Raw genomic sequence first — 2677 nt, forward strand, 5'->3', positions numbered from 1 at the left:
GTGCACAAGTGACCAACTTCAGCGTTGGCTGCGATTTTGAAGCTGAAATCGCGTTCGGTGTGAACGCAGCTTTACTCTCTGGCACCTCAAGAGGTAGAGGAGCCAAATGGCTGGCTCACTGCTGCCAACTAGTGGTCAGAGGCTGAACTACAACATAAAAATGAATGGCTGGCAGGAAAGTTGACGTTTTAAACCTTAATAAAAAAATCGATACAGGGCTTTAGAATATCGATACAGTATCGGGAAATTAAATATCGTGATATTTCAGTGTATCAATATTTTCTTACACCCCTACATGCTACATGGGGTGGAACAAAACTACAAACTCAAACCCAGAACCTGCACGGCAGATCAGCTGAGACCTGATGGCACATCTTACTCTTTAATGCCTTGATAGTCTTGAGATTTCATTGTACAGATTCAAGAGCTCCAGAACTAAGCTTAGTTTATTTTTMACATACTGTGTTCTTTTCTTTATGTTTTTCGTTTTGGAGCTGATGTAAGTCCAGCTCCGTGTCTCATGTCCAAGGAACAGTTTCCAGGTGTTGTCGGTGGCCCATGGAGCAGAGTTCTGTTACTGCTCACCCAGCCTTTAAAGTCCACTTCAGGTTTTCCAGTGACTGCCAGGAAGCGCACAGCGGCGCTGCTGCACAGATCCATAAACACCCTCACCGCTGCTGCGCCCTCACTCGCGCCCATCCACATCMAGTACAGATCTACCAATCCGCTCCGACGCCAAAAACGTGATTATCCGTGGTGATGATGCCGTTAGAGCTCCGCGCTCCCTCTGCATGTTTTCAACCGACAGCTTTCAGCGGGATTTAAAGGGGAATCCTTGCAGGACAGCGCGTTCCCGCTGATTGGCACCTTGACCTTTTGACTGGCAGCGAATGACAAAGCAAAGGTCAGCGTGTGTGCGCGCAGCCGGCTTTCCGAGCGCATCTTCACCGCGGCGCAACACGGCGCTCCACCTGGGATCATGGTAGAAAGCGCTCTGAAAGGTAACGTCATCTGTTGGATTATCCATTTCTGATCAAACATTTTTTTTGTTCGCCTCATTAGTCTAAAGGAACAGGCTAAGAGGACAGCATCATGATCTGTAACGAGGTGTTACATAATATCAGGGTATCCTTGGAAATCGTGACCACAGACTCGGAGAGCGCATCTGTTCCMGGCTGACAGCTGGCTTCTTCCTCAACATCTGTCAACATTTATCCCAAGGTGACACAGTGTGATTTATATTGAAATGAAGACATGAGACATATTAAAACACAAACTTGGGACCGCGCACTGGGCCTGTTTGAGATGCGCACACGCGCGTTATGATTTATGAATGACATCATTTGGGATATTTTTGTCCTTTTTTTTTAAACACTGTCGCATCTGGGATCGTTTCTAACATAATTTATGTAATAAAACCCATTCGCAAGTCTCTTAAATAATTCAGTTAACCTTGCTTGAGTGAATGAATAATAATAATAATAATGTTTCCTCTTTGATGTTTCATTTAAAAAATGCGCTAATAATGTTTTCCTTAAACCAGTGGATAAATCCGCCATCATATCGCTTTTTTAAAAAAAATGTCACAATCTAAGAAGTGTGTTAGAAAAACACATTTGTTTGAAAGAGGCTTTTATCAGAACCACCATCTTCATCTCTCAGGAACGGCTCGAGCCTGTCCTGTCGGCCAATGAGGCACGGCTGCATCACCGCGCGTCACGCGCGTCACGTGGACAACTCRGCGGCTCAGTGCGGGTTCTTCTTTTGTGACCATTTACTCGGTGACACATTTGCACCAATATTAAGGATGTTGTGGTCGTTCAGCTGTCCTCGTGGTTTTACATTAAAGCTTTTGAATCCCTTAAATTACAGCTTAGATTATATTAAAACTGCCTCTTTCTTTAGGTCAGAAAGTGCGTCACAAGTCAAAAAGATCTGATCGGTTCAGGAGTTCCTGCTGATTCAGCAGATTCCTCAATTCTGCTTTAACTTTTGTGTGGGTAATCATTAAGCTATACTTCAGAATGATTGTGGAAACAAATAAAACAGGTGATAAACTGCAGGTCCAGTGTGTCATAAAGCATTTTAAGTGGTAAACATTTTAAAAGGATACACAGTTTTTTAAAGGGGGAGTGCACAAACCTGCTTCCAAGAAGCCGAATGTAAAACATTAAGAATAAACTCATTCTGCTCTTAAAGAGATACAAAGAGTTAAATGACAAATTGTTATGGTRTTGGTGGTGTGGCGGTGGCCACGGACTCAAGAATATTTCTTGAAAACCAACAAGGAAAATCGTTTGGGAGCTGGAAACTAAGTGGAAGAATTTGGTAGAGATTTAAGTGTAAACCCTCTGGATTCAGATTCCTGAACATAACCTTCAAAAGTCTTTCCAAAACACAACTCATGGAGATTTTGCACGGGAGCACCGACCCAACAACTGACACATACATCGCACAATGCCAAACCAAGGAGCAGACAAACCAACAGAGAATATAAAGACAAACGAATGAACCCACAATCAACACCTGTGCAGGAACAATCAGGGCCAGGTGTGTGGGCGGGGCCACACAGGAGCGTGGATAGGAAATGGGTGGAAAAAAAGCAGATAACAACAAAAATCCTACAAATTATCCACGTTGAATGTTATCAACCCAAAACCATAATAACTGAAACAAA

At 43.3% G+C, this 2677-nt stretch overlaps 1 protein-coding gene across 2 annotated transcripts in view; it reads left to right on the forward strand.

Annotated features, from left to right (window-relative positions):
• Window positions 1-763: 763 nt before the first annotated feature.
• dnajc6 (DnaJ (Hsp40) homolog, subfamily C, member 6) overlaps window positions 764-2677 on the forward strand; it is a 50763-nt gene continuing 48849 nt past the window's right edge. Inside the window, exons 1-2 of one of the 2 annotated variants that reach the window (XM_014014295.1) lie at window positions 764-982; window positions 1063-1221. The gene's annotated coding sequence lies outside the window, so the exon portion shown is untranslated. Of the gene's footprint in view, window positions 1002-1062; window positions 1222-2677 lie in introns of both variants that reach the window. The other variant, XM_014014296.1, reaches the window with a different exon arrangement.

The sequence above is a fragment of the Austrofundulus limnaeus genome, unplaced genomic scaffold, assembly GCF_001266775.1.
Source record: "Austrofundulus limnaeus strain Quisiro unplaced genomic scaffold, Austrofundulus_limnaeus-1.0 Scaffold113, whole genome shotgun sequence".
Classification (NCBI taxonomy): domain Eukaryota; kingdom Metazoa; phylum Chordata; class Actinopteri; order Cyprinodontiformes; family Rivulidae; genus Austrofundulus; species Austrofundulus limnaeus.